Genomic DNA, 13,120 nt, shown 5'->3' on the forward strand with positions numbered 1-13,120 from the left:
TTTTTTCAGGACAAGGATGGCATAGCACGCTGCCAGGGTTTGATGGCTTATTGGGAGCACGAAATGTAAGGGCATCCCTCTCACCTCTTCATTCGGAGATGGAGGCATTGATTTGGGCGATGGAATGTATGCGAAATTTAAGGCAGTTTCAGGTTACGTTTGCAACGGATTGTTCTCAACTGGTGAAGATGGTTTCGGAACCAGAGGAATGGCCAGCATTTGAAAGCTACCTGGAAGATATCAAGACTTTGCGACAAAGTTTTGTCAACTCAGAAATTGTTCATGTTCCTAGGACGGAGAACAAAAGGGCGGATAGCTTGGCACGGAGTGCTCGGCAACAACTGTCTTTCGTCGTGCACATGGATGTAGTTTTACCACCTTGGTTTACAGAGTCTACATGAGTCTGTAAATGTTTGCTGTCAAAAAATAAATAAATAAATAAATAAATAAATAAATATTAGTAAATTCGGTAAATAAGTACAATTGCATAGTTACATTCATCAAACATAAAGTATATCTCGTGCGTAGCGCAGACCGCCCCTAGTATATATATATATAAAGACTTAGCAACTACGCATCAGAAGCTAGAAAGGTCGAACCTGATGAGCAAGTGAGCAACCTCAAGATTTTTCAATGGTCTCTTCATATGAATGGAATGGAAGAGGTGAAAGAAATGGATTGTATATCATATGCAAGGTGGAATCCAGTGTTGAACCACCAATCCTTCACCGCAACACAAGCATCTGGCTCAACTTCCTGATCCGTAAACCTATGTCCCCTGCACTAAATCGAAAATATAAATCCAGTCAAAAACCAGAAACGAATACAAAAAATCGATGAAGAGTAAGAGAGAACAGAGTCAGAGAAACTATCAAGAGTTTTACCTGTGGAAGACAAGTGTTGGCATGACAAGTCTCGCCTGCTCTTCTTGCTCACGGACATAAATAAACCTAACGAGTGAACGAACATAAAGAGCTGAGAACCAGGTTTTTTTAAAAGAAAACTTATATAAGCATCCGTGAAGCAGAACATACCTTTCTGTTCTCCTTCGGAGTGACTAAAGGGCATAGGTTGAAACGGGTGTTAACGGGAGCAGGAGTTGTTGGTTTTGGATTTAGTATCTACAAAAAAAAAAATGATGAGGAAACAGTTTCAGTCAATGCAGTGAAATATGTAAGTTAAGCTTGCTTGCTATTAAAAAACTTGGCTCACCTGTCTTGATTCTCCATCATCTAGCTTTTGCTTTTTGATTTTCCATCATCAGAGTGGTAGTGCCAGAGCTATGTTCTGGGGACTCGTTTCCCTGCAAGGAGGCATAACAAAACGACTACTAAAGGAACGTGAAACCAGATTCGGGTATGGAAATGTTTATTAGCGTGTACCTTTTTCACAATTTTCTGATTAGTTCCTTTAGGCCAAACTGCAGATGGATTCCTCAGCTATCTTTCTAGCAGTTTGCTGCTTCTTACGGTTCATGAGATGACTGCAGTGGTGGTTAGGAGGAGGAATGTTCTCCTTGTTTTCTTCTATCTGCTTAGGCGTTTTGTTTTTGTCCCTGTTGAATAAACAAAAGAAGAAAGAGTATTTAGAACAACAGCCTCTCATCTTATTATAAAACTCCCAAAAGAAAGATAAAAATAAAGAACCTTGGAACTGCTGTGTGATCAAAGGAGTAGCAGTTGTACGTCTTCCATCGAACCATCACAGGAGCCAAGAACTCGTACGTCTGGTCAACCATCGCAGTTGTTCCTTCCATGATATATTTATCAGATCGAATCAAAGAGCTACTAGGAGAGAGAGAGAGAGAGAGAGAGAGAGAGAGAGAGAGAGAGAGGTGGAACTTTCTTGGTTCCTTCTTTTCAGAGGGAATGTATTTTGTAATCTGAATTAAAAAAAAGGGACAAGGGACGAGTATATATTGTATATACTAATATCACAACGGTCAGATTTTGAATAACGATATTTTTCTTTTTCTTTTTACTGCTTTTGGCTCCTGTCTCCAACGGCTATATTTTCTCCAGCCTTTCTTCGCGTTGTTTCGATGCTTTTCTCCTTTTTTAACGGCTTCTTTTTATCATCAATGAAATTTTGTTTTACTGGATCAATTTGTTCCATTGAATGTGTTTCAATTTAACGCTTTACAGCATGACAGCCTCTCTTCACTAAATGCGTAGTGGTGAGGTGAGCCGAAGAAATCAATCATTTATTCCTCTCATTTTTGTATGTATAAATTTAATCATATATTATTATTGAGAAATTACTCTCTTATCATTCCCTTAAATACTATAATGACTCTTATAATTTTGTAATTACTAGAATAAATGGCAGAATAACCAAAATTACCAAAAACCCCCCCACCCTTCTAAATATTAACCACAAATTTACTAATATAATTAATAAAATACATTTTAATATAAAGAAAAAAAAGAAATTAACATCACAGATCTTTCTCCTCACTCACGCAGACCCAAACCTCCATCTCCATCTCCATCTCCATCTCCATCTCAATCTCCCACACCTCCATCTCTTTGGTTGGTCTAGAAACTCAACCTCCATCACTTCTATCCCCGACAACCACTCCACCGTAAATCGTCTTCATCTCTGTTTTCCTCCACACTTCCATCGAGTTCGTCTCGGTCATCGGCGAGGAAGAATAACTCGATTTCCCCTCGGTCCTCCACCATAAATCGAGTTACTTGAATCTGTAAGACATAATCTATGCTATTTCAAGTTCTTTTTAGCATAGATTGATTGATTGCATGTTAAAATTTAAAACCCTAATTCCCAATTTCGAAAAATTGATATGGGTTTTCTCTGTTTCTCTATAAACTAATGTATTTTAGTACGAAATCTATGTTAATCGAGTGAAAATTAAAACATCAAGGGTTGTATACGATTTCTCTGTGTCCAATTCCTTTTTTTTTTAAAACTGCAAAGTTCTAATCTTCTGATTCATTGAAAACTTCATTTTCCGTTTTGTGATAGTACTTTTTACATCAAGTGAAAATTAAAACATTGTTGGTTTCATTTCTTTGTTTCCAATTTTTTTTTCAGGTATGGCTTCTTCTTCGGGTGAATGAAAGTATCCTCGTCGTATGTATGATGTTGGAAAAATCCCAATTTAGAGTAGGAGCATGAACCATAGTTGTTTCTTGGCCAACATTCAAACGGTGCTAGAAGCTGTTGGGGATGATGTTACGTCTGACTTGAGGGAATCAGCTGTAGGAGTGATTGTGAAGCTGAAAGAGTTGGAATACACTTGGTCTGCTTCTTGCGTTCACCATTTTCTCGCCAATCAAATGGCCATCGAGAGCAGTCATGAGACGTGGTCCTTGATAGATTATATGCTGCTGCGGTTCTCTCTGTATGAGTTTGGAGAGATTACAGGACTAAATTGTGATTCTTTTGACAAGGATGAGATTTGGAATGTGAAGCATGAAAGTTTTTGGCTGGAGATGGAAGCTCCGGCTTCGGAAGGACCTACATTGAAAGAGCTACAAGTCATTTCACCTATTTGCAGAAATTGGACTCGGGAGAACCGAGTGATGATAGTTATAATTTAAATGTTGTAGGACGTGTAACATGGATGATTTATTTCAGTACTTGTCTTATGATGTATAACTTGGATGATTTTGTTTTAGTATTTGTAGTACAAGTATGATTTACTGGTTGCATTGATCGATTATAATTCATCAGATATGGCATCTTGATTAGTTAAAAGATACAAAAAGGCTAGATGATATTGATAAAGCTTTACAAAATATTGATAAAGCTTTACAAAATACCATAGTGCAAAAGTAACGCAACCCCAAAGAGTATACCACTAAATGTAGCACCAACCTAAATGAAATCTAATGACCAAAGCCTGAAAGTAGATTGAATTAAAAGATGCAGTTGTAAACCACCATGAAAATGGACCACGTGTTGTTGAATGAAAGGTAAAAGGAAGAAGACGACAAAGAACGTAAAACCTACATTGGGAAAACGTGATCGTAATCTATTAGATTAAACCAATGTTCCAAATAAGTTTAAATTAATTTAAACCAAAAATAACTCTAAGCCAAATTTCAAAATTAATTAAAAACGAATTCAATCAATCTAAACCGGGATCCAATTTAGTTAAATCGAAATTTATTTGAATTTAGCCAGAAATTCTAATTGTGTCCCACTCTAGTAATTAAAATTTATTTAAAAAGTATGCCGCTAAAGACGGGAATTTCAAAAATCTGCCACCAAATGAATATAAAAGTCGATTGCAAATTTAAATCGGGTAAACAAATCTATCATAAAAATTTATGTCTATTATCGACAAACATATTTGTCTCAAAAGTCTAATTACTTTGAAAAAAATCTGATGACTTCAACAAATCGGTTATAACATATGACAGACTAAAATAGATAAATCTATCGACAATATTAAATCGGCCACACAAATCTGCTAGCTTCAAAACATCTGCGGTAACAGAAAAGTAGATTGAATTAAAAGATACAGAAAGGCTAGATGATATTGATAAAGCTTTACAAAATATTGCTTCAAACTAAAACGTCATCTTGATATGAAAAGTAATGTACCACCAAATACCATAGTGCAAAAGTAACGCAAGCCCAAAGAGTATACCACTGAATGTAGCACCAACCTAAATGAAATCTAATGACCAAAGCCTGAAAGTAGATTGAATTAAAAGATGCAGTTGTAAACCACCATGAAAATGGACCACGTGTTGTTGAATGAAAGGTAAAAGGAAGAAGACGACAAAGAACGTAAAACCTACATTGGGAAAACGTGATCGTAATCTATTAGATTAAACCAAGGTTCCAAATAGGTTTAAATTAATTTAAACCAAAAATAACTCTAAACCAAATTTCAAAATTAATTAAAAACGAATTCAATCAATCTAAACCGGGATCCAATTTAGTTAAATCGAAATTTATTTGAATTTAGCCAGAAATTCTAATTGTGTCCCACTCTAGTAATTAAAATTTATTTAAAAAGTATGCCGCTAAAGACGGGAATTTCAAAAATCTGCCACCAAATGAATATAAAAGTCGATTGCAAATTTAAATCGGGTAAACAAATCTATCATAAAAATTTATGTCTATTATCGACAAACATATTTGTCTCAAAAGTCTAACTACTTTGAAAAAAATCTGATGACTTCAACAAATCGGTTACAACATATGACAGACTAAAATAGATAAATCTATCGACAATATTAAATCGGCCACACAAATCTGCTAGCTTCAAAACATCTGCGGTAACAGAAAAGTAGATTAAATTAAAAGATACAGAAAGGCTAGATGATATTGATAAAGTTTTACAAAATATTGCTTCAAACTAAAACGTCATCTTGATATGAAAAGTAATGTACCACCAAATACCATAGTGCAAAAGTAACGCAAGCCCAAAGAGTATACCACTGAATGTAGCACCAACCTAAATGAAATCTAATGACCAAAGCCTGAAAGTAGATTGAATTAAAAGATGCAGTTGTAAACCACCATGAAAATGGACCACGTGTTGTTGAATGAAAGGTAAAAGGAAGAAGACGACAAAGAACATAAAACCTACATTGGGAAAACGTGATCGTAATCTATTAGATTAAACCAAGGTTCCAAATAGGTTTAAATTAATTTAAACCAAAAATAACTCTAAACCAAATTTCAAAATTAATTAAAAACGAATTCAATCAATCTAAACCGGGATCCAATTTAGTTAAATCGAAATTTATTTGAATTTAGCCAGAAATTCTAATTGTGTCCCACTCTAGTAATTAAAATTTATTTAAAAAGTATGCCGCTAAAGACGGGAATTTCAAAAATCTGCCACCAAATGAATACAAAAGTCGATTGCAAATTTAAATCGGGTAAACAAATCTATCATAAAAATTTATGTCTATTATCGACAAACATATTTGTCTCAAAAGTCTAACTACTTCGAAAAAAAATCTGATGACTTCAACAAATCTGTTACAACATATGACATACTAAAATAGATAAATCTATCGACAATATTAAATCAGCCACACAAATCTGCTAGCTTCAAAACATCTGCGGTAACAGAAAAGTCTGCCACCAAATACAAAACAAATATAAATTTTACAACAATTTAATTTAACAGATTTATATTCGGATAAATTTATTTTTCGTTAAATAAATCTGCCGTCGAAATTTTTTTAATAATTTTAAATGGCACTTTTATAATATGACTTTTTGATTATAACTATAGTCAAGGATATTTTCGACCATAAAATATTTTTGGTAATTTTAAACTTTTAAGAGTTATTCTAGCAATTTCTAAACTAATTTGACTCATTCTAGTAAACTTCCCTATATTATTACATTTCATCCTTATGGGTAATCATAGCATTGAGGAAAAAATGTAAGAAGGCATTTGTAGTAACGAATCAAAGTCATTTGCAAAATTATAATGTCTCCGTTTATAATGTAAGAAGTCATTTGTAATAACGAATCAAGGTCATTTACAAAATTATAATGTCTCCGTTTTCAAATGTTAGATGTTTTAGATTTATTATATTGTTTAAAAAGGATAATATTTTTAATTTATGAATAGTTAATTTTTTTTATGTATAGTTACAGTGAATAAGCATCTCCCTGCCTTCCTCTTTGGTGAATCTATGGGAGGTCTTGCCACACTTCTCATGTATTTTCAATCCGAAACTGATATTTGGACGGGTTTATTCTGTTTGGCTCATCTCTTTTTTATCCCGGAGGATATGAAGCCAAGCAAGACTAACCTTTTGGCCTACGGTCTCCTCTTTGGCTTGGCTGATAAATGGGCTGCAATGCCGGATAATAAAATGGTTGGCAAAGCTATACATGACCTGGAAAAGCCCAAGATCATCGCAGCTAACCCAGAAGCAAACATATATATAGCTTAGTGATGTAATGATCAAGCAGAGCCAAATCAAACATTAGTTTTGAGCCCCCTCCAAATATTTTTGAGTTAATACATATGAACATAGCCTTCAAATTGTTCTAAATTTCTTTTTACTAAAATTGTTTAAAGCTCCCAAAGTCTCAAGGTCGGCCGTGTTTAGATATCATAAAATACTTAGAATCTTACGACTTTGACATTTTCTCTTATTGCTATTGCAACCAATGCTCTTTAGACCAATTTTGTAAAGCAATTCTGGATGTTGCTTTACAGATACATAGGGGAGCCAAAAGCCTAGAGTGTGAACAATGATAGAGTTACTGCGGAAGCTATGTTACAATACAAATAATCTATTGATTTTCAGAATATTTATAAGACAAAGAACTTTGTCTTCTGTAGACCGTTGAGAGTCTAGGTATATCAGAGAACAAGGTAAAAGAGATAACTTTCTCTCTATATTTTTATTAAAAGTCAAAACTGCATATAATAATAATACATTACGACTTTCTTAAATAAACGACACGACACGACAAACCCTAAACCATAATCAAATTAAAACGTAAAAAGCCCATAATAATTATTAAACACACGTGAACCCTAAAGCAAAAGAATTGGATACGTGACTTGATTGTTAATAAAGATGCGCTGCATCAGTTACTAAGAAAGACACAATACGTGCAGGAAATTTTCGGGAGAGTAACTAGTCCGTTTCTGACGGTGCACGAGACAGCTGATGGATTAAGGTGTCTTCATCGTCAAAGCTACTATATGAGAAGGCATCGAGTGCTCATAATTGTTGTTGATCCACCTGCTGCGCGAAACTAAGTCACAATTATTCTGATCACCTAATACGGATATGAGCCTATACTTTAGGGCTCATTTGAATACTCGGAGAGAGGATCTATCCGTGGGCTGCACCTCCCATTGGGGATTAGTCTGGGCCTCTCCATGAGCCTGAGATAACAGGTTAATAAAAAAAAAACATATATATATATATATATATATATCATGGATTACAGAATCCCTTTCTAAATTTTGGGTTTACACTAAGATTAACATGTTTAATTGAGCATGGAAACAAAACTGAATGTGGACGAAATAGTGATTTTTAAACAAACCATGCATTGCTGAATGGGAATAACATAGTTCTCAACCATGAGGTGGCCAATTGAAAGAGCTCATCTTGCGAGAGAATCAGCCTCTCCACTACATAATCTAGAAATATGCTTAAATGAGATATAAACAAAGGAAATGCATACGATTCAGATGTCGTTGAGGACCTCTGAATTTCCACACATCTATTTTGGGGGTTAAGAAGCTCTATGAGAACTTTCGAATCGGAGTAAAATCTCAACGATTGAAGTCCTTGAGATACTGCATCTACGCGTATATTTGACTGCTAGAGCTTCCGCCATAAGTGCTAATGTCACAAAAGTGCGGTTCGGAAACTTTACTCTTAAGTATTCAAACGTTGAATCTTTAAAAACCCAGCAAAACCCGCCATGGCCTGAGTTTACCTGCCATGAATCTACACTGCACACGGCACATTACTATGTAGTTTAACTCTCCTTTATATATTAGCTTCCTCTAAAATGTAACTTGAATATGTGATCTTTAAATTTTTTACTAGATTTTTTTTTATATAATCATATCGGTTGATCGATCATGTTAGTTTTGGTAAGAACACACTTAGTTTTTTTGCTACAAATGTAAATGTTCATATTAATGAAAGCTAGATTTTACAAAATTTAAATCTAAAGTTTGCTCTATCAAGGAAAAAAGAAAGAAAAAAAAAACAGATAAAACAAAAGAGGTAAACACCCAATGATCATCTAATCCAAAGTGACATAATTAAGATTACTGAAGTGTTTCCTATGACATAAGATACTTAGTGCTTTAGTATGCATTTTTCTCATAATAGCCATCACACTGTGTAATCAAAGTTTAATCAAAGTTTGAAATGTTTTCTGATTAATGTTAGCTGAATCGTATGTTACCCGATTACCATATTAATTGTTTGGGCTGAAACTCAAATCCATATTTTTCACAAAGGTGTTATTTTGTTTCAAGTGAGACTTGAACTGAGGGAAAGTGGTATAACACATTTACATGTCTCGCCTATCACTTGATTTGGGCTGTCTTTTTTTTTAACACAATTTTCATTGTCTAACTTTCTTCAGTACAAACATAAGAGGGAATTATCCATCCTCTTAAATCAAAAGCATAAACTACAATAACAAACCAAATTAATAAAGATATAGGTCTTCAAAGGAAGATGACTGCGAATCCAAGACAAAGCTTGAATGCGTCGATAGAGCATTTCCGACAAAATCGGACAGCTGAAACTTAGTCACATAATGTAACGTTGAAGGCCAACCCTCACCTGCGAGACAACACATGATAATCTTGGTTGCATCTTCTGGCCCCATACAGACCGCTACGCAAGATAACAAACCGGTGATAAAGTTGAAACTAATGCTCAGCAATGCCGAGGAAACATCTTCTTTCACAAGAAGAATGTATGGTAGAAAAGTACTCTCCTCCAGAGAAAAAAAAAAGAACGAAATAAATCCCGTCTCAATGAGTCCACATATAATATCTTCTTAAAAATATGATATGCCATTATACGCAAGTTAAAGGCCCCGATGAATCCACCAGAAATCCTTATAAAAAAAACCAACACCAATACTGCACTTATAATTAAAAACAATACCGTAGGTTTCAGGTTTGGATGGCTGGTTTGTGGGCTAGCAGATATTGTAGACTTTGTAGTCCAGGCCCAACTAAAAGACATTCTCGGCCCAACCCTAGACACACGATTGAGTGGGTATGACGGAAGTGAGAGGAGACACACGCCGGAGATGGGCCTGCCGCCGCCAAAGGAAAGACAGTGCATTTTAGAGCGTAGTGAGGTGGGACCTTCGGAGTAAACGGGTTCTTCAGCAAGACACAGTGGAAGAACGGTACGTCGGGTCTCCTCGGAATCCCACAGAAGAGGACCGTTAAAACATGTGTTTGTCGAGCTGGATCTGGTGAGACTGGTCCAAGAGGAGCTCGTCTTTAGCAAGAAGTGTGCTATCGGAACTGAAACCCTGCAGCACGGTGGAGTCCCACTTACACAGGGTGAAAGAGTATCACGACCAACTTGATACGGAAGAGACAGCGGAGCTGGTGGAAGACCATGTCGACGAGACATAGATCTAGAGATTCGAAGATGGTTGAAGCTGACAGGCATGATGGCGAAGTGAGAAGACCTCCAAAAGACGGGTCTGGTGGTCAAAACACTGAATTGAAAACTCCGAAGACGGAGCAGAGAAGAACACGATGAGGAACAAGCAGAAGAGAGTGACGAGCACTGGACGGAGCAGAGGGTCCGACGCCGGCGGCCGAAGGCCTCACCGGCGTCGAGGAAAATGGAGGCTGATGGCTCCACAGTAATAGTGCCTGAGAGAGTTTTGAAATTAGGGCTTGGGCTGTCTATACTAGATAACCCATCTAAATCGCGTTGGAAAAAGTATATTGTTGAACACGAATTGAATTACATGGTTTTTTTTAATTTGACACACAACTTTCATTACTTCTTAAATGTTCGGATAACAACTGAAAATGGAGTTTAACCATACTCTTCCAACCAAATACAATAAAGCATACATGATAAATGTAAAGAGGCCTCTACAATAGAAAGACAGCGAATTCAAAGCAAAACTCGAATGCGTCAAATCAAGGTTCACGGTACCGCCAGAAACTTGAAATTCAGCCACTTTAAATTGTGACGTTAATATCCCTCGGAATATCATCGAAACGACATTTGTTACATCTTCAGGTCCCGAACGAACCGCTACACAAGATGACAAAACGTTTATATATAAAGATACACACCTCCATTTAACGTTTGGAGGGGAAACAATTCTCATGAATGAGGCGGGGGATAATACGGCTCTCGTCTTCGGCGAGAAGGATGAAAGTGATGATGATGAAGTAGGTTGTCCCGGTGAATTACATGGTTACTTCGTCCAAAAAATATACCAATCCATAGATCCATCCATAACCTGTTAGTCGGTTAAAAGATAACAAAATGGGACCATACAATACAATGTTGTGTAGTGCATGCATCATCTTCAAATGAAAAAGATGGTTTTAATTACATTTGTCTGTTTTTCAACTCAGTTTTAGTCCACACGTACGTTAATTGTCCTAAGAGAATATTAACGACACGTCTATGTTCCCATGTTTGTACGTATTAAAAAAATTGTATTTGTTCTCTTCTAAAATATCTTTCTTTTTAATGGAATTGAAAGAAGAGTTTGTCTTCACATAATCTCTTATCTCTATCTTCTTCTCAGCCTCTCAATCCTCTCCAACGGTAGGATTATGTCCCGAACCAGCCATATGGCCCATCTCATATATTTTACACATGTTTTCGTGTCCTTCCATTACAAAGTTTGTGGCTTTCTTTTCTTGTTCTCCCACCAAGACAAATTTTATATAATACTTGGCATGAGGGAAAATCAGTTTTGGCATTATCATTGATCAGATTCTCATAGGGTTGCTCGATGGTCTGGAAATAATTATTGGCAAAAGCTTAATCAACTATAGTCATGTGAAACCATCTTAACTTAAATCGGTTGAATCCAAAACAGAAGAAGAACAAGACCGACTATGACTTTTACAACTTAGCTAACTAGTTCATATAGTTTTTTCCAATGCTCAAAAGTTTGCTATATGCAAACAAACGTTGATAATGACTTATAGTACCTAACAAATTAATCGTAACTTTATTATTGGTACTAAAAACAGATGGCAAAAATGAAAATTAGATTGTTAGATTACGGTTACCAATTAATCGTGATTTTTTTATTACCAGAAAATTTTGGGATGAAACTTGTAGTTTTTCAAACCCAAAAATTGTGTAATATTAGTTTCGTTCTAAACGTCATTCAAATATATGACTCTTAGGTTTTCCTTATGGTAATTCTGGTGTAATTCAAAATTTTGAATAATTGAGACAGGTTTTAGCCTTTTAAACAGAAAATACCAAACTCTTAATAACAATTGGGTTCTGTTTAGCACTAGAAAGCTTCAAAATTGTCCTGAAAACTTGAATAGTTTGTCTGGATTTTTTGTCTTATTTCTGTGGATTTCTAATATCTAACTTGATTGTTTTTTATAGAAATGCAAGAATTTGTTCTTTCTTTTTTGTTTGTAACTGGAAATGCAAGAATTTGTTCTTACCTTTGGAATTTAGCCTTGAGAGTCATGATGAGACGATGACGTTTCGATGAAGACTTTTCAAGAACAGAGCAACGTCCGTAAGCTGCTTACACACTTTAAGTCTTTACACACACACTGCAACATCACACTGAAAGATGAAAACAGTAAAAATGGAAATTGTGATATTAGGGCTATCATAACATTTTTTTTTTTTTTTTTTTGATTAACCTGGGGTATCTCAGGTCCATGGAGAGGCCTAGACTGATCCCCAAGGAGAGGTGCAGCCCACGGATAGACCATCTCTCCGGGGATTCAAATGGGCCCTAAAGCATAGGCTCATATCCGTGTTAGGTGACCAGGATAATTGTGACTTAGTTCACGCAGCAGGTGGATCGAACCTGAAACGTGTTGGCGTCTCAGTCCCGTCTCCTTACCACTCGACCACAATCACCCGGTCAGCTATCATAACTTGAAAATAGTTAATCTTTATTTAAACCATTTATAGATTATAATATTTAATTATTTGTACAAGATTATAGTTTTTAAAAAACTTTTGTAAGATATAAGGTATATGACTGTTTTGTGAATAAATTATTGTTTTCAGTCTTTTAATAGTATATTTGTTTGTTCTGAGAAACAAGTAATTGATCGTTAAAGTTCGATATACATTATGTTCAGTAAAAGTAAGCGGGAGGAAGAAATCATTGTATTAATTTTGATAATTACATATAATATTAATTTTTCATGGCTATGTACTAATATATATATATAATCTATAAGAACTTTTATATTATTAGTAAGATACCTAAATAAAAATCAGTATTCATTGTATACTAGGAGTTTTCCTGCGCCATGCGCAGAAATATTAATTTTTAAAATAACATTTATATTTCAAAAGAAAATTTTGATTTATATTTCAATATTGGGCTTTTTGCAAAAGTGACTCAAAACTTGGAGTCAAACAGAAAACTAACCTTTTCTTTTGACTCCTTTTTTTTGAGATTTTAACCCCAC

At 35.3% G+C, this 13,120-nt stretch overlaps 1 long non-coding RNA gene across 4 annotated transcripts; it reads right to left on the reverse strand.

The window, feature by feature from the left end:
* Nucleotides 1-12: 12 nt before the first annotated feature.
* LOC106299346 lies at nt 13-1,828 on the reverse strand. Of its 4 annotated transcripts, none has more exons than XR_001261753.1 (7): nt 1,647-1,828; nt 1,383-1,530; nt 1,213-1,303; nt 1,035-1,121; nt 885-950; nt 600-778; nt 13-416 (listed from the first exon to the last, which is right to left on the reverse strand). It is a non-coding gene; the product is annotated as an uncharacterized LOC106299346 (long non-coding RNA). The 4 variants fall into 4 exon arrangements; XR_001261750.1 differs by having other exon boundaries at nt 1,383-1,555; XR_001261751.1 differs by having other exon boundaries at nt 600-783; nt 1,383-1,555.
* Between the last annotated feature and the right edge of the window lie 11,292 nt (nt 1,829-13,120).

Source organism: Brassica oleracea, chromosome C6 (genome assembly GCF_000695525.1).
Source record: "Brassica oleracea var. oleracea cultivar TO1000 chromosome C6, BOL, whole genome shotgun sequence".
Taxonomy (NCBI): domain Eukaryota; kingdom Viridiplantae; phylum Streptophyta; class Magnoliopsida; order Brassicales; family Brassicaceae; genus Brassica; species Brassica oleracea.